Below are 19014 nucleotides of genomic sequence, written 5' to 3'. Positions count from 1 at the left end.
TTTCGGGGGAAAACGAAACCTTCTGCTGGAACATGCTAACTAACCCCATTAAGTAGCTATATATCCATTTCATAAACACATTTGGAAGGTAAAATTTTAACTCATAAATAAAGACAGGATTAATGACAACCACAAAAAAACCCAGCAAAACCTGAAACAAACAAAGGCCTAGGAGTAACATTTTCTCCATCCTATTTTGACAGAAACTTGCCTTTGTCTACACAGATTGTTCTCATGGAAAAGTGAAATTTATGTGAATATACTTTGAGGAAAAAAAGATTTTTCACATTGGGAATATTTAGGCATGACCGCTTCTGAATTTAAAGCAAGTAGGATTTGAAAGAGGGTGGGATAAAGGAAGAAGTTGCAAATACACAAATAGCAAGCCTCAAATGAATCACTTCCTGCCAAACAGGTTGCTCAAAGATCTGTGTTTGCGCTTATCAGAAAACACATTTACAGCAATACCGTTCAAAAAAACATTTACGTTTACCTGGCAAAGGCCATAGTTATATCAAAATATTTTCTAGAGGATTGAGTTTCAACACTTTGGTCAAAGGTGTCTGCACAAAAGGCAGATGAGGGCAGGTTGTAAGCTCCTCTTGAATTTTTAGGTTTGTTGTTATACTGTGCGTGGTGTATCCATGCACTTGAGTTTTCATCAAAGCACACACAAGAAGCTTTAAACACCCACGTTTCTTATTCCTTGTCTTAAAGTTGTAAATAACATTGCTAATTAGCCTTGAAATTTCATTCTGGCAGCCATTTTAGTTTACTTTTTATGGAGACCTGTCTGAGGCACATCAGTGACAAGTCAAACCAAGGACTTGATTCAGAAGGCTTTTTTTTGCCTGATTAACAGCCTTTGAGTAACATTTGAAACGAATCATCATTTTTACAGATTCCTCCAGCTGTCTGACAGCAGAAGCCGAAAATGGCACATGTGCTGCAGGGGGCTGATCTGCAAAATTACTATTTTCCTGTGTTCATAGGCCAGTATATCACTTACACATAACTTCAATGAATACAAGTTTGTTTATTAAAAAAAAAAAAAAAAAAACCAACAAAAAACAAAACCAAGAGAGAGAGACTAAACACATTCATGTCTTAAAAGACAAACAATTTTAAGGACCAAAGATAATTCTAAAACTGGGTTCTTAAGGAGAGTGGAGAGAAGAATGATAGAAAAATCAATATTGCTTTGAAAATGAAATCCTCTAGATAGGAAAAGGGCTGTTGTCTTGAGAATCTAGTGTATAATAAGCAACTGTTTATTTCACCATGTTTGTTCAAGACCACGTGATGAATGTCCTGAAACAGCATCTGTAACTATAAAACTAGTATAATAGACTTTCCATACTACTGCACAGTAAACAACCGGATACAGAGCAACACTGTCTGCATCCTTTGTGCAATGGTCAGGTATTTTTCATTTACATTGCCCTTTCGTAACCTGTATTGTGCTCACATTGAGCCCAAACTCAAAGGCTTTGGCACCCAGTTACACCATAAATTGAAATAATGTGAATGATTTTATATAGTTCTACAAAACATGTCTAGGGAGTTCTGTGGGTAATGTGAACAATTTTGCAGCCAAGACTTTTTCTATGGAGAAAACTAAGACCCTGAGCTTTCCTCTGCTTCTGGAGAAAGCAGGGATGTTTATGGCAATAAATACACTGTTTTGAAAGCAACTAATTTTAACAGGGCCATTAGTCTTTATTGAATTAATATAAAGAATTTTCTTTCAAGAAAATTAGGTTCATGAGCATAAATGCAATTATCTGGCATTACCTTTGCACACAAGAGAGACATTTCAAGTCATTACATCGTACGTCCTACATATTCAGCAAATTAAACACACCCCTGCTACTTCAGGAACACAGCAGCTAAGACGGTGAGTGTCTAAAGCAGTATATAATAATTTATTTATAATTTAAAGTAAATATAGGATTTTAAAACAATAATACTGTTGGAATGCAAACCATATATACTATGGCTTCTTGAATACCTCTTTTCAGGAATAAAATTATGGAAAACTTTGGCACTCTTTCTCATTGTTTACGGGGGAAATTTCTCTTATTAATGTTTAGAATTTTATTTTGTAAACTATTACCAAAGCATTATAATGTAGTTATCAATAGTTATTACTTGAATGATGAAAAACAAAGTTTAAAGACATAAATTAATAAAAAATAGAGCGCCATATATTCTGATTTAAAAAGAAAAAAACACTATACAAATGTATATTAAAAATTAGGAACTGTTCTTCCTTAAAATTGGCACTTTGTGTTTATATAGCCTGCATTTTTTTCTGTTGGTATTAGTACTCTAACTCCACTTTTAAACACAGTTAAGTTCACAAATGAGTTGAGGGTGATTAAGATTTTGATTTGCTGAGGGGTTGAGAGTCTACACGGCCTGTTGCCTTCAAATGACTCCGTGACCTCTGCATCTTTGAAAAACTAAAACTTCATCTCACGCATAACTAGTCCTACATCCATGCAGTTTGTATATATGAACGTGAAAACATCAGGTCAATGTGAGCCCATCAAAAAAAGAGAAAAAAAAAATCAATAAATCAATAAGCACGCATGGAAATAGCCTAAACGAGCACAGGAGAGTATGAGCCCACACCATTTACCTGCAGAAAATCAACAGGTACAAGAGCGTTACACTGCAGTAGACCACCACAGAGTGGTATTTCGTTTGAGTAGTGACAACACTGATCAGTCTCTGGGTTGTACTATTCATATTTGGACTGTGTGTAATATTTTTTAATGTCACTGTTATACCTCTAATTATTTTAATGAATCTTCCCTTATTCACTTCAATGATATAATTATTTGACTATTTGATTTAAAATGAGTAGTTTTCTATGTCGTAATTAGTCTCACCCTCACTTTTGTCTTGTTTTAGAATAATTTTGCTAATCAACTTTCAGACTACTTCAACAGTTTCAGATGGCTTTCATCCCAAAGCCCTACTTGTTTAAGATACCACTGATCTTGTGTTTTCAGTACGTATTAAGTGGGCATAACCATTACCTGAAAATATTTCACCAAATAACATACTTTCATGCTAAAATATTATGTTAATAACCAATACCCTAAAACTAATTTTCTTTAAACAAGGATGAGAATGTAATTGGGCATGGATTTCCTGTCCGTGGCTCCAGCTGTAATTCCAGATTTAATACAATTATTATTTCTGTGTTTACTAAGCCTCCTAAGTGCTTAGTACGGAGCTGGTAAGTGCTTAGAAAATTTGATAAAAAAGCACAACTTAGGAAAGTAATAAAGTTTCTGCTTAAAAGGCAGAATTTAACAAAGGTTCATTGTCTTCCAAGTCATAGAGGGATGCTTAAAATAACTATGACCATAGGAAGAAAATAATCAAAACCCTGACCTAACACAAAAAAAAAGTAAAGCAGTAAACCATGCATCCCAGGAAACAGAAGATCAACTCAAGGGAAAAATAAATCACATCAACATTAATTCTTTGTCATGGATACTTGATAATTTACTTGGTTGTATCCCTGCATTCTCAAGGGTGACAGAAGATGCAGGAGTTCACAGTGCTTGTATCTGTGTGCGGCCTCCAAGAGAGAAGAATCAAAGATCCCACACAAAGTGTAAGTAATGGGGAAAAACAAAAAGTGGGAGAGAGAGAATTTTTGTTTGGTTGGTTTTTTGCTTTGTTAGGGGTTGTTGTTGTTGGGTTTTTTTACTTTGTTTGCTTTAGGAGGAGGAGTGCTAAGCATTCTTTCCTCCAATATTAAGTAGAATAGAAAAGACTGTTGGTTATAGGGGTTGCACACTGCAACCCCCTTTCTTTAGCATTCACAGGAATAGATATTTAAGTCTTCATGGACAATATTTTCCTTCTTCAGACTAAGGTCTAGAATTAAATCTTTATTCTAGGGAAAGGGGCATATTCCCTGGCTGCTTCAATATTATTGAGGCATAGAATTTATCACTCATTGACCAGCAGCCACAAAGTGTGCTGTTCTCCTAGACTGCAATGAAAATTGTTTATAGAATCATTTTGGTTAGAAAAACCTTTAAGATCATCAAGTGCAACCATTAACCTAGCACTGCGAAATACACCACTAAACCATGTCCCTAAGCACCACATCTACACGTCTTTTAAATACCTCCAGGGATGGTGACTCAACCACTTCCCTGTGCAGCCTGTGCCAGCGCTTGACAACCCTTTCAGTGAAGCAACTTTTCCTGATATCCAATCTAAACCTCTCCTGGTGCAACTGGAGGCCATTTCCTCTTGTCCTATCGCTTGTTACATGGGAAAAGAGACCAACACCCAGCTCGCTACAACCTCCTTTTGGGAAGAGAAACAATCACAACCAAGTAAGAAAAGACTCTACAGTAGAAAAAGTATAAAGAAGTTTAGCAATTTCTAAGTTAAATTTAACACAAAATGATCTCAGCAGTTCACAAAAGCAGCAGCTAAAATGTAGGTGGTGGTTTTTTGGTGCAGCAGTGGGTGGTGAATTTTAGGGCACTTTATATTTAATTAGCTCAAAGTATACAACTGAATTGCTTTTGAAGAAGCCAAGGCAATTTTAAGCTGCTATTCAGAAATAAAAAATAATAATCTAATAACAATATAATAAAAACAGACTTGCATTTTTACAGTTTTCTCCCTCTTCAAAATGTATGCATTTTCTGGAGGAAAACTTTTTTTTTTTTTTCCTGGATATCACAGTGTTGCTGAATTCAGGAATCAAAATCATGGACTTTCACCCAGTTGTGAAGATGAAGAATAATTATCCTATCTAAAAAACAGAGAGGTATTGATGAAGAAAAATCAGAATAAAAATTGTTACTAGATGTGAATCATGAAACTGCTTTTCCAAATACAAGACAATGCTTTCTTTAAATAATATTTGAATTGTGAAGATAAAATTTACTTTGAATCAAAACAAAATCCAGTAATTCCAAAATTATGTACCTAGGAGAATTGTGAAGCATTTTCACTTCAATAAGACCACACATTCAGTGAAATATAGTTTCATCAAAAGGTACCTAACCATCTCAATTAATTACAAAAAGATATGTGATCTTCCATCTGATTAATGATTCCAAAACAGTTTGTCTAGAGGGAAGCTGGAATGACATTGAGTAGGGGACAAACCACAAAAATGAGAACAACCAGAAAGTTACTTTTGCTTCAGTCATAAATAATGTGAAGAATTTGATGCAGCTGTTCCAGAGGGACTCTAATGCCAAGACTGAGAACTTTGATATTACTTTCCCCTACCTCATGCCTCAACAAATGCTTGCCAAAATATGTCAACTCAGTATTGTCATTTACTGATATGCAATATATCATGGAAGTAATAACATATGTAAAATATTTAGAAGTTTAAAATATCAAGTAGTGGGGGGTGGGGAGAGAGAGAAATTACAGTGAACAAGATGCCAAAAATAATTATAAGGCAGAGTACAGTATTGTTCGGAACTAAAAATATGTCGCCACAGCTAGCACCTGATAAATTTTCTGCAAGATGGTAACCAGATCTTTGGATTTAGGGTGCAGTGTTCCAGTGGAATAAGAAATGAAGACCATCAATCCTGTATCTCAAGTTTATAGGCCAGGAAAACACTTCAACAGAAAGAAAATGTGATCTGCACAACAAGTGTTTTAGACTAGAATCATCGATATCTCACATAGGAAATTCAGTGGTTACAGAAACATAGTTTAGATAGCAAAGGAGAGGGAATACTGAAATGCTGGTTTTACAGACAGGTATCCAAATATATTGTAGTTGATCCTGCAAAGGATCTACATCACTAGAATTGCAACTGTGCTTCAAGTCCAACAAGTGCTTCAGTGCTTTACTGAACCACAGCATTAATGCCAGCTGGGACAGGCATCTTGTGAGTTCCTGAGGGAACTGGATGCATTTCTTACTATTCAAAATGTTCACTGGACACCTCAGTCTGATACTTAAGCATCAATTAAAATCTGCAGATGACAAAACTTGAAGTTGCAATTATGTAATTTTTGTTATTTCCCAGGCTAAATTTACTGAGATTTAACAAACACAGCTCTCAGGACAGAGAGGTAAAGCCAAGACAAGGACAGATTCTTTCTCTTCTCCTTTCTTCTCCCATAAGTTCAGTTCTACTTTTCCTTTCTTTTATGAAATGAGGCCACTTTCACCTTTTCATTTCATTTTCCCTGAAGCAAACATTGCAGCCTTCCCCTACTGCTAGCAGGCTTTAGCTGTCATCTAGTCTGACTGCATCATTTGAGGTACCACTGGCTTCTCCTGCCCATTTATTCCTGGTGTCTCACTTGGTCTTACTCTGATCACTGGAGGCTTTACTTCCTCGTCATGACCAAACAGAAGAACGAGGATCAGCCATGGAAGGGGGTACATGACCACAAGACAGAGCCAAGCTGAATATTACCCGAAGAAAAAATTAGCTGGCATTCAATGAAGACATTTTTAATATGGTCTGGTGGCCAGAAATTTTTTTTAAAAAAACAAACATAAAACCACCATAAAGTAGTCCTACAGCAAACCCACAGGGTTGGAGCTAAGATAAAAGGAATGAACAGTAATAAAAGCTGGCTCACAAAACATACGTAGAGAGGGATGCATTTTTAGAAAAGAACCACGCAACGGGATATTAGGATAAAACTAAATAAATGTGAGTTCATGACAAAATTACATTGGCCGAGCAACTTTTTTTAGTGGTATATTTACAGTACTCTACTTAGACTGTACTAGTGAATTTCTGGAATACTGTAAAGGCAGAAAAAGGCAAAGAAAGTTGAAACAGCAAAGTAGTAGTGGCTCTTGAACATATGGCTCACAAAATAAAATTAAAAATATTTGTATTCTCCCTCAGGAAATCAAATTTAAAAGTGAGCACAGCTCTGTATAAATACATGGGATCAATGAGTAGGCAAGTATTTAATTGAACACTAGCAACAAAGTGCAACAAGCTAACAAATATGGTACAGTTAATTTGGCTCAAACTTTTTTAGATGTATGCAGTTTAAGCTTTAATCTGAAATATACATTTGTCATGGTTTAACCTGGCCAGCAGCTAAAACCACCACACAGCTGTTCACTCACTCCCCTGCTCCCAGAGGGATGGGGAGGAGAATCAAAAGGGAAAAAAAGTAAAACTCAATAAAGTGGTGCACAGAACGAACGCTCACCACCTGAAGCTGATACTCAGCCAGTTACTGAGCCACACCACCTCCCAGACCACCCCTCAGTTATATACTGAGCATGATGTCATAGGATATGGAATATCCCTGTGGCCAGTTTGGGTCAGCTGTCCTGGCTGTGTCCCCTCCCAGCTTCTTGGGCACCCTCCACCTTCTCGTTGGCAGGCCAGTATGAGAAGCTGAAAAGTCCTCGACTGCTTGGCAACAACTGAAAACATCAGTGTGTTATCAACATTATTCTCATCCTAAATCCAAAACACAGCACTATAGCAGCTGCTAGGAAGAAAATTAACTCTGTCCCAGCTGAAACCAAGACAATATTCCAAAAGCCTCTTTGCATTCACAGATAATAGTATAATAATGGCAGATATATATACATGTATATATAGCATGCACATGTGTGTACATCTATGTAAACTCATGTACACACACAAGTATCCCAATTGACAGATTTAATACATTTCATACAAGTAATTTGGATCACAGATTGCAACAGTGGTGAAATACTAGGGAAAGAAAAATCCATACTCATTCAGATTTCCAATAGCCATTAACAAGAACTTACAAGAACTAACATGCCAAAAAAAAGGTGAATAGCACACTATCTACATTGTTCTTGAAATAGCTTACCTGAACTATCAGATAGTTTTTAGTACTTCTGATGTAGTCAATAATAACTTTATGAATGATTCACAAATTGAGAAGTCCACATATGTTTATTAGAAATAAATTATGCAGTAATACAATGTCCTGTAAAAATTTATTAGTGGTGACACAAAATTGTAAACAATTGTCTCAACTCTATCAAATCGAAGAAAGTTGCACCCTGCTGCAGGAAAAGAGTCACTTGAAAAGCAGCGGAAGCTTTAGCTCCCTGGAGATCTACGTTGTGTATGCTTGAGGGGCTCTTGCAACAAGAGAAAGTACTTTATAACTCCTAATTAGTTGGGAAACACAAGACTGGAAAATTCAGTCCTAATTCAGTGCTACTTCCTACATCTACTTCAAACAAGTTTTAAATTTCCTAGCAGGATTTGTTTAAAACAAGTTTCATACAATAGGTTTCAGATACTTTGCCAAGGTCCTTCATGTGACTGGTCCCTATTCCTTACTGGTCTTTCCAATTTTACCTGCAGAACTTTGAAAGTCTCCTGAAACCTTCCTCCGTCTTCTAATGGCAATCCTGACCTTAGACATCCAGTGTGGCAGTACACAGGCCACAGTTGAACACGAAGAGGTGTTCAATAGCAATTCTGGCTAGGAGCGCCCACCTCCTGCCCCTCGCCGCTGCTGGCTCCTCCCTGCCCCTGCTCTGCACGGTGACGTGCTAACACAGCTGTCGGCGCAGCTGTCAGCCCAGGCCAGGGAATGAAACGGGATAAAAAAATAAAGGTGAGGAGAAGGAGGCTTTATTTTTAATCTAAATCAATTCCCTGATCTGATTTGATGCACTTCACACCCTCACATGCAATTTTCAGGGATTTGGCAACAGAAGATATGGTCAGGGAAAGAACCTACTTAAACTGTCTTTGCGGTATCAGGGAACTGTATTCTCGTTTTGTGCTTTAACCAGCCGACAGCTCAGCAACAGGGTGAGTGTGACAGGAGATACAGATGGACAACTTATTCCATCCCAGTATATTGCCAGTTTGGTTAAATTCCCCTAAAAATGCCTATTTTGTTTTCTCACCTCTGACCATCCTGAGCCATCCTAGGCTTTCTAAGTTATCAGAGTGTCAGATGGATTTAAAATGAGATTACAGTATTCAGTGCATTCTTAACCACTCATTTAGGTAACACAGCTAGCAAACTGCCGGTTACACACTTTATTGAGTAAAATAAAGGCTACGTTAAAATAAAATTAATCTCAGATACCATCAATTAATTCATCTTAAATACACAAAGCAAAAGTATTTGCCAAAATCTGATCAATTTGCTATTACTCTAACGATCTCAAAGAACGTCTCTATCCCGATACAATAATTGATGGGAAAAACACACTCTCTCACACGCACAGTCTGAAAGGTCCATTCTCCTGGGCCTAACATATTTGGCTGCCTTTCTGTAAATGCTGGCACTAGTGTTTTGGTAGTGCTCAAAGGAAGGCGGATTGTAACTCCGTGGATTAGCTTTAATTAACTTTCAAAGTTGCAGCAATGTGGCCTGGCATGAGGCAATGAAATTACTTGGGCGTGCAGGCTGAACACCTGCAAGAAGGAGTTTCTTGGGCAAGGCATTAGTATTTTCGGAGTAGATGGAAAAGGAAGGCTTTGAGCACAACTGACCACCTGAGCTCTCCCTGTGACTTAAAATGATTGCCATCACTAACACTCTGTTTCAGAAACAGCATGATTTTTAGGTCATTCCTAAAATGGGGATTTTAGGTCATGTCTAACCTTCTGAACATATATTGGTAATAATAATATCTATATAAGTAATAATCCTTCATATTCCAATCTATTTTTACCCATAGATACAATGGAGTAGAATATACTCACATTATACTTTCAGTTAACCTACATCACTATCAACTGTAATACAATTCATTCACTGTAAAGCTCCAGAAAATCTTTTTTATCCACAAAATCTTTGCTCAGTGGCACCTGTGTGAGTGCGAAGTCATCAAAAACGTACTTTGTTATCACGTTTCTTGCTGTTGTGTGTGTTAATGGAATATAAATGGAAACTGAAGAAATCTTTCTGCTTTATTTTGACTTAGCAATGCCAAATGCGGTTCATAAAGCCTCTATTGTAGCTTTGCTATAAGTACTTCTCCAATCCCCCACTTACGTATTGTTTTCTAGTAAGAGAAATTATGCAATCTTAACAGTAAATCCGCTACACAATCTGACCTATGCAGCTATCACAGTGCAGGCAACAGGGAGCCATAGGGAGCCAGAGGTTCCTGGCTGCTTACATATCAGTGTTGGAGTTCTGGGCAATCACAATTTAGCCATCAGTGTATTTAAAAAAAAGCGTTCAAACGGCCATCATTAAAATTAGAAATTTTAACATGGGCATTCCAAACAAACAAAATCATTCTCCATTTTGAAAGTCACATCTTACTTCCACAGGACCTTGAGGAATACCTTCTAAAAGTAAGAAAAAGAAATACCGTATAAATTTTATACTACTCATCCACCTGCACTTTTGTTTTCTATCACAAAAATTAGAGAAAAGAAATTCCTGTGCCAAAGTTTGGCACAGCAGACATTTGGCCTTTAGCGTGATTAGGTTATTCTATTTGAGTAATGGTCCTTGAAAACAGAATATTGTGTACTACTGAGGGCCAAATCTTCAGATGGCATAACCTGGCATAACTCCATTGATTCAGTAATACGGATCATAAACCCTCTGAGCAAAAGATGTATCATTTTGTGCTTGGAATGTGCCACTCACATTGTGGGTGTTATTGTAATTCAGCTGGATAAAACCTGCTAATAGCTGAAAACTGAGTCTTTCCAGGAAAACATGAAACCAGCTTCTAAGTGAAGAAGAGTCCAAATAGTAACTCATTGGAAAAATTAAACATCTTATAGACTATTACAACAACGATTTCTAGCCAGTTGAGCACTGAGCTATTCCTATGACATTTTTTCACTCCATAATAGTGTTCATTGGTAATAGAGCACTGTAAATGCCTTTTCATTAACAGGTAGAGTTTGATGTTAAGCCATGTTTTCTAAGGCTGGCTATCTCTTAGTGTAGGTATTTCCACACGACAGAAGATACTCATGAGGAATCATGCACTGGGTCACCAAAAAGGGGAGGAGGTGGAGCTGGAGTACAACAGTGGGAACTTTATTAACAGTACATACAATGCAACAAGGCTAGATTTTTGACCTTCACAAAGTTAAAAAAAAGGGGGCAAAAAAGGAAAAATATTAATACAAGAAAATAGCACTGCAAGAAGACAATCCAGAAGCTCAAACCTCTTAAGAAAAACTAAACGCTTGCTCATATAATTCAAAACTGAACAAGTTGTAAATTGATCCTGCAATAGGAAACTGATCAAGTGGTTAAAAAAAAAAGGCAGGTGGGGGAAATGTTTCACAATTGTGACTGGATGCTTTCTCATTTTATCATTTGCAGAAAACCAAGAGAATTTGAAACTGAACCACTAGGAATAAAAGCCACCATTTGCTCTCTAAGCGTATTCAGTTCTGATTGCCTGCTCTTATTGACCAGCTTGTCACCAGAAAATGTTTCTTATTAAATTGTCCAAATAATAAATTATTATTATAATAATGTTTTCTCTGTTTCTCTTCCTATAAAATTAATGTATCCAGACCGGCATTGTATTTGCTACACTTTGCACTTTAATGTGAATATTATCAGTTATTTTCATTACGAAACCATTGTACTGATGTTTTTGTTGTTAATTCAATTTTCCTGCCACCAGCTTTGCTCTTTTTCAGCGAACATCCAACACCCTCTTCACAAACCCAGATGATTACTGTCTACAAGGCAAAACAATTTCTGCTATCACACTGTGGTCATGTCGGAGTTAATATAAGCTTCGCACAGGAAAGTTAAAGGGAGATGCAATAGGAGAGCACTTGGTAGCCACAGAATTCAGAGTTTACTACTACAGTTTTAGAACGTACAGGGGGAAATGGTCTATCTTGCTAAAGCTAGCAATGTTTATTGTACAAGAACTTTGAGATTAGTCATATTAATGATCTGTAACACATTTTCAACTCTCTACAGGGAAGTCTGGCAAACCATGAAAAGGCAATGGAGACAAGGGAAAGTCTCACCCAAAGCCAGAACAGAGCTGACGGAATTAAAGAAAGAAATTGAATCAAATTTAGCAATGAAGCTATGTGATATGAAACTGAGACAAGAGTATAAATGTATTTGTTATGGCTTCGGGCTTTACTCTGAAATACTAAGGCTGACAAATTTTAAAGAGTACTTCAGTGTCTATTTCAAAACAATATTCCCATTCATTGTATTAGTTTTCTTCTGTTTACATCAGAAACTCAGTCACACCTTTTAATGGCTACTGACCCGCGTACTTCCATGGTACTTCCATACTAGATGAAATGTTTTAGGATTAAGAGAGGGAACGCTGACAGAAGAGCAATTTCAGGAGGCATTACATCCTCTAACAGACAATGTGATTCCTAAGGGAGAGGAGGATGAAGGAAACATGAAGAACATTTTGTTGCAATTTCTGGAACCAGCATTCTCCTTGGAAAATAGCCACTTTGGCATGCTTAGAGATAATCCTTTCTGTGATCTGTCCAGAAGTACCTGTTCTCTTTCCCAGTGACTTCTTTAAAGACTGTTCCTGCTTAATAAATTGATAGCACCTAAGCAACTTTAACTTTCCCTTAGACAACATCTATACAATAAAAAGTCTGTATGACACAGGTATGGAAAGGCGTGGAAATGCATGAAATTATTTTTTTCTTTCAGTTTGTTTTAAAAAAAAATTTAAAATCTTTTCTATCTTTCCTAACCCTTATTGTGCAACTACAGAGTAAGACAAAGAATGTTTAAACATCTTAACAGATCACTTTCAGATCTGTTTTCTGAATGTTCAAGTTCAGGAATGTTTGGGTTTGGGGTGGTTCCAATATTCCTGAAATGATTTACATCATTGACATAACCATGTACCTGTAAATAAAGCTAGAAAATCGCCTTTTAAAGCAACATGGCAATAGTCAACAAAAAATTCCCAAAAGCATATTACTGCACATTATTTCTCATGATTTGAAGATGTATAATATCAGGAAAATATATTAAAAAAAGGGGTGACATTCACAGATATTGGGCTATTTCACTGTGCTTTGGGAAAGCACATATTACAAGCAGTTCTTTATGGAATTCTCAAACCAGACAATTCTTTATTGGATCCTGATAGAAAGCAGGAATAATAATCAAGAGCTTCAGAAAATCTCATTCTATTGGTTACAAAGAACAATGGGGAAAAAATCAAAACATTCTTTGGATCAGAAATGTATACCATGTTAGTAAGTTTGATTTTACAGAATATTCAAAAAAATTTTCAAATCAATTGCTCAAACAGTAATCCTTTTAAACTAGTAGATTTCTCAAAGAATAACTTAAATGCCTTTAATTCCTCACTAATCAGTAAGCTTATAAATTATCAATACTCATTCTATCACATCTTATTATTTTCAGAAGACTAAAGTACATTTTTCTGATTCCTCTAAAATAATAAGCAGCAGAATGACAATTTAAAACTAGGGTCTCTATGCCCATTTCATATTGTGTAATGTTTGACTTCTACTTTGTACAATGCTGTACAGAACCGAGGCCAGACAAAAGATCCTAATCCAAGGAACTCAAAATGCTTTACTAATGTAGGGAAGTAAAACATCACCATTCATGTTCCACAGAAGGAAAGCCACTGTCAGAGAGAGATTTAAAATCAATAGCCTGAGGTCATAAGTCAAGTCACTTGCAACAGTGCTTTTTTAAAATCATGACCAAATCTCCCATTATTGTCATTTGAATGACCAAACACACTTAGCATACTTTAGGGGCAAAATATGTCATAAAATACTAGAGATATTATTTGCAACACACCTAAAAAATGACTGTAGGTCTGGAAAGTACTGAATAAATTTTACTTCCAGGAGTGTCACACTAAGATACGATCTGGACCGATGCTTTTCTTGTGGATTTAAATATGAAGACACACATTTGTACCAGTGCTCTAATGATTACACACTGCAGAACAAGCAGTTCGCTATTTCACAATCTGCCTCCTGTAACACTTCTGCTCACATTTTTAAGAGTTCCCAGCAAAATTTCTCTGTCATAGACTTACGTAGGGGCAGGGGACTCACAGTGCTCATGAAAACAAACATCATTTTCTCCTGCTGCCTTTGCCTTTCAGACCTTCCAGCACTGCGTATTTCTTAGGTACCACCTTTACAAGTTCTAAGGGGCATCTGTTGATTCTGCATTGGTCTTAAAAAAAAAAAAAAAAGTGGACTTGTAAATGAACATGGCAACTTGGAGCCAACACATCTGTCTCTGTGAAAAAAACCCCCAAACCAACATATATACTATCCTTCTCTGTGAAGGTTTAGTCTGTATGAAAGTAGCCAAGAAACCAGTCATTTTTCATGCATTGCAACAGATCTTCTTAACACTGTTATTTACATACTATTGATTTGTTATGTTTGGCCATCTGTTTGTGGGTGAAATACTGCAGGCATATTTCATTTTCTTTTGACTTTGCTTAAAAAGCTTACCAAAATCTTCTCTTTTTTCCCGTATAAATACTCTATGTTCTTTTCATCCTGTTGAAAAATGCTACATAATGATAATCCAAAACACTAACATTACCCTCAGTGAAGTATCATCTGCGGGTTTCTTTAGGATCTCAAGCCCTGAATGGATGATTCTAAGTACTTCTTTCACTCTAGAGACTTTATTTTTCCTCTTTTATAATTAAATAGAAAGCATGGTTTCACATAGTTTAACTCTATGTTTCTCTATTTAAAATCCTCTAAGCAATGCCAATAATTTTGAACCAGTTAATACCTTTAAACAGCAGATCAAGATTGCTCAAAAAAACCAAACAACACCACATTAGACAAGGACAATATAAAATCTACATTCCACTTCAAATTCAGCTAGAAGACGACCTGCTATACTAATACCCTGGAAGCAATATCATGTATAAATCCTTTAACAGCAGCTGCTTTGAACACAGTAGCTGATCTGAAATGCCCTGTAATTTAAATCCAAGTCATACACAAAGTAATCCTCAAACAACTGAATACTATTTAACTTCTCAAAACATCCGAATTTGAATGTAAGAAAAGCAAACGTTTCTAAAACCCCATTTTTAAATACACATTTAACCTTAATCTCTTTTTCTGACTCTTTCTTCAAGTATACCACCTGTACATCCATCTCAATTATATGTTCATGTATATACATATATTTAAATGTATAATGTATGCAGCTTACTAAGAACAGATTCGAGTAAGAATTGTCCTCAGTTCTAAGATACCACAACAATTATCAATCCCTGTTCACAGTTTGGACAACAATATACTCTATCTATGCTCTATGCTTTTTTGAGCTTGGCAAGGAGGAAGTATTTAGTTGGTATTCCTTTTTTTCCTTTTCCAATACAAGAAAATTACCAAAAAAAGCAAACAAAACCAAGTAAATCCCATTCCCCACCAGGCCCAAACCAAAGTATTTCAAAATTCATAATGAGCCAAAGCCGGATAGCCACACAAGAATAAATCATTTATGGAAAAGCTTATACCAGTGTTATATCAACAATTAGGCCTACTATTATGGTACTGATTTTCAGACAAGTGCTGGGTTGGTGCAGAAAATCTGTGTGTGAAAGACAAAAGTCCTGATTCAGATTACTTCCCTCTGGACTGAGATGAGGAGAAGTTTAATCTCTGTATTAATCCATCACCACTCCAAATCTAAGATGGTACAACTCCACTATATGCATTCCTTGAGCTTCAGCATCAAGAATGCAGCTCAAGCTTACTTTTAGTTACTGGCTTTCTGTCAGTGGCTATTTTTTCCCCATCCACCTAAAGCCATGACTGGGTGAGATGCCCACTCCTTCTTAGCCTACGTCACATCATGTCAGTAGAAGCTGCCAACTATAAATCAGAGAATTTTTTAATGTCATAGTTTATGACGCTCAGAGGCATTGACTCTTGTCTCTGGAGCCCACAATCAAAAGGATTCAAACACCTGTATTTCTCCAGCACTTAATTCTCACCCCTTTGCTTGCAGCTACTACCCATGGCAGAGTTGGTAAAACAGGACCATTTCTGTGCCTCAGCCATTCCAGATCAAAGCCTAGTGTCCTTACTGAGCCACACAAAAAAGCAGCAAAAATAGAGGAAAACATCCACTTCTGTCAGCTTTACTACAGCTTTACTACACTGAAGGTAACTTAGGTAACTTCCACAAAGGATGAGAATGAAAGGTTGGAAATGGCATCATCTAAGAGGCTGCAGCAAGATTCACCAGCACCTATCTATCAGAGATCTCAGTGTCTCTGGAAGCTAGCATCTACGCTCAGTATCTCCATATCTTTTACAGAGCACTTACAACCAAAAAAAAGTGGAAAAAGTTTATAAAACGTGCAGTACTTGGTGTAACGGTAACAAATCCACTGTTTGTTTTTCAAAGACTGCAACACTTAAGTTCCTTTAAGTTGATATTGCTAATTTTGCAGTGTGATGACACACTGCTGTTGTATCATACGGATGTCTATTCAAGCCCTAAGAAAAACCTGTTGTGCACCTTGTAAGGTTATTTCTATGGAACAACATTTTAAACAAAATCAATAAATAATGTGACCTGAAGGTACAGTGAGCTGCTCACACTGCCTATGAATTGCTATTACAAGTCTCCCCTAGGCTCACAAACTTCCTGTCACCTGTCTGGTAGGATTCAACACAAATTTGAATGATTCAGCTGGACACACTGGGACAAGCGAACCTAAAAGAAAATAGAAAAAATCAGTTCTCCAACATGATAGGAATTCTGAATTTTTTCAAGTATAGGAGCTATCGAAACAGCCAAAATGAAAGTGACATTCAAAAGCAGAGCACAGTGTATTTCTACATGTGATTTTAAAATGTTTCAGAAGATACCTTCCTTTCTGACAGCTCCTATTTTTAATTCAGTCACTTACTCCATTTTCATAAGATAGAAACTTTGTTCCTCTTTCTTCTGTACGCCAGGCTATTAAACTATCCCATAGCATGTGGGAGGGCATGGGCTGGCAATAAGCCCGCTCAGTGGGGCAAAACTTCTCAGGAAGACAGAAAGGAAGACCTGGAATTCAGCTAATACAAGAAGGAAAATATTGATATATTCCGATGAGTGCACTGACCCACACAACACTGTGTAATTTTTTGCCAATTAAAATCGTACACAGAATACAACTATTCTCTAAAATAACTACATTAGCACAACTGCTAACGTGAATTTAGTTAAGATTTGCAAAGGTAGCCTGTAACAATATGGCTTATACATCTTCCTGTATGGGATACAGCAGTGCAAATTCCTTAAATGAATAAATCCCAACTGGGCAGGATGCAGACGTGCGGACCCCTTAAACTGTACCAGTAACACCTAAAGTGGCAATGTTTGTGGGTAGAGAAAGCCTTGGGCTAGGGCCACAAAAACGTTTTGGATACTATCGCTGTTGATTAGGGTGATGTTTCTGTACTGATAATGGTTACAATGTACCTGATACCATACCACTAACAACTATATTAACAATAAAAAGTTTTCTGGATCGGCATAAGTAATACTGATGTAACATTTTTCTTTTTCTCCCCTCTTCTCTTGGTGTTAGCTTTATCAGCTAAATAGTGGCCTCTTGTCCTAATACAGCCTAGGTACTACAAACACATAAGGACTAGTTATTTTAATGCAATACATACAAAACTAAAACCCATTTATCTGAAAAAATTACAGACAATCAGGACAGCATGACTTTTGCTTTTTCTTGCTCTCTGTTTCCTTGCTTTTCATCGGCTATGAAGCAAATTGCATTTGAAATTGATAGGGGGCAGGGGGGGAGAGAAAACCAAAACAACTCCTCACTGAAATGGCTACTGGATGAGGATTCCCATTCTCTCGTTTGCCCTCAGTGCTATCTTACACCTGGACAAGAACATCACTATATACACTTATATATATATATGACACTTTTAGTCATGTGTATCACATAGCTATGAGAAAGTAGTAAAAGGAGAGAGAGAGGAATGAAAGGTTATTAACTAAGTTTAGGACCTTCTAATTAATATAGTGGTGGCCCAGCCCCATCACTGAGCTGATCAATATCACAATCAATATTCTCATTTGCAACTTTATGGGTACTTAAGGGGAACAAGGTGTCACATCTTTAAAAAAACACATACTTCCATACATAAATCATGCTTAGCACTGAAGGCAAATAATAAATGCTTATCTGACAAACTTTTCTAATGTTTACTTAAAGGAAACTAGTTTCCATCAGTTAGAGCAATTCAACATCACAAACAAAACCTACCTTCCAGTCTTGCAGAATAAGGAAAACAAAAAGGAAGCTTGCAACTTCAAGAGCTGTATTTTCCTAACCTGAATAACTGTTTCCTCCAATTTTTATTTGAAAGCTCCCTCAAATTCTTAACATCCTACATCCAAGGACAAAATAATTTGAGGGTTTTTTCCAGATGACCATTCAGAAAACTCCACAGACTGACAAGTAAAACAATGAAGCAGTATCCGAGCATTAATCCCCATGTGCCGATGAGCCAACAGATGCCGAAGCAGCAGTAGTAGATACCAAAGTAGTGACACTTTCCTCTCTCTCCCTGAAGACTGCCAGTTATTTCATTAACAGTTGTTATCATCATCCCCATAATCTTATATTTCTACATGCAAAAGCATTTCACTTTTCTAGGGAAAAAAGTGAAGAAAACACTGACAAACTTTACCAAAATGATCTTGTACTTTACCTTTTTGCATTCATAAAGAAACTGTTTTTGATGGAAGTCTGCTTTACAAACAACAGAAAAATTTCTGTAATAAACTTGGTCATTTGCATGCTTTAACATTCACTGTTATCATGACATACACTTGGAAAAAGAACAGTTAGAATTTAACCTTCTGCCTGTGGAAATCCAGCTTCCTACCAGGTGAAGCAAAACAGTCTTCAGCTATTTTAGTACAAGGCATATGTTGCACAACTCTGATTCAATTCCAGGACAGTGGCATTGTTGTATGCTGGTCAATTTACTACAATACTTCATTGCTCTCCTCCTTGACCCATAG

The sequence above is a fragment of the Grus americana genome, chromosome 1 (genome assembly GCF_028858705.1).
Source record: "Grus americana isolate bGruAme1 chromosome 1, bGruAme1.mat, whole genome shotgun sequence".
In the NCBI taxonomy this organism is placed as follows: domain Eukaryota; kingdom Metazoa; phylum Chordata; class Aves; order Gruiformes; family Gruidae; genus Grus; species Grus americana.
This window is presented reverse-complemented; position numbering follows the sequence as displayed.